Consider the following 1,351-nt stretch of genomic DNA (forward strand, 5'->3'; position numbering starts at 1 on the left):
ACTTACCGTCTTTGTTTGTCAAGATTCTTGTTCCGCTGACTCAGCCAAAGAGTTGACGGTCAATGTAACACAGAGTCAGAGAGCCAAGGTTGTATGTGTGGCCTGGTTGGTGTTCTACAAACGGTCGACAATACCCAACCGGAACAGACTATTTTTCAGCAACAATCTTAAAGTTCAGAGTAAAGCCAGGTCCTTCTACCTCTAGCAGAGGTGGGGAATGAGAGGTACGGGGCAGGGCCTAGCGTAGCAGGGAAGAAGTCCGGACACCCAGGATAACCGTCAGACACTTTAGAAGGCCAGTCCTGGTGGCTAATGTTTATCAGTCTTTCCTTGAATTGTGATAGGAAAATATTCTTATAACCAACATTTTGGAAAACGCCACAAATATCCAAACCCTAATTCAGTGGCGGTGGGAAGTGAAGGGCTCACGGGCTTGAGCCCCCCCCCTCACCCCCAACTCTATCTCAAAGCAAATGAAAATAACGAAATAAGCCGTTGAAACCGTTATGATCGCACGCAATGAATAATAATAATAATAGATAATAACTTAATCTAAAACACTACAATTTCTTGTGCTCCGTGTTAAGCATTGAGAATACCATGTGTAGCCCCACAGAGTGTAAAAACGTGACCAATAAAGGTTTCACTGCAGAATGAAATAACATTTAGAACAGTTCCGTTTTTTCTTCCTCGGCGGCTTTTTTACATTTATTTTTGTTTGGTTGTTTTTTGTTGGTTTTTTAAGGTGGTTTTTTTTTTTTTTCAAAAATCGCTGCCACGATTCGCGGGCCAAAGAATGCCCAAAATCGCGGGCCAAAGAATGCCCAAAATCGCGGGCCAAAGAATGCCAAAAATCGCGGGCCAAAGAATGCCAAAAATCGCGGGCAGCCGCGACAAAAGCAGATATTTGGTGGTCAAGAAGTGGGAGCAACCAAAGCCCCACCCAAACGTTGGTCCACCCACCGCCACTGACCGTACAGAAAAGTTTCCTCGTGGTCGTCAGTTTGTCCACATGTACTGTTTAATTTGCTCGTGGTCGTCAGTTTGTCCACATGTACAGGTTATTTTGCTTGTGCGTAACTAAAGGCATCCTTAGAAATGTAATATTGGCAAGCATAATGTTAGGTAGATCTATGCTAAGAAATGTTGTTTGCAAGCTAAAATTATGCACGACAAAAATAAACGGTACAATAAACTGACAATCATGAGGAAACTTTTATGTACAACATTTGTTAGCAGACCTACATGTAGTATTATCCATTGCCAGGAATTTATACCAATATTTTATTTAATTTTTACCAATATTTTATTTAATGTATACCAATATTTTATTTTATTTTTACCAATATTT

Source organism: Aplysia californica, unplaced genomic scaffold (genome assembly GCF_000002075.1).
Source record: "Aplysia californica isolate F4 #8 unplaced genomic scaffold, AplCal3.0 scaffold00728, whole genome shotgun sequence".
Taxonomy (NCBI): Eukaryota; Metazoa; Mollusca; class Gastropoda; order Aplysiida; family Aplysiidae; genus Aplysia; species Aplysia californica.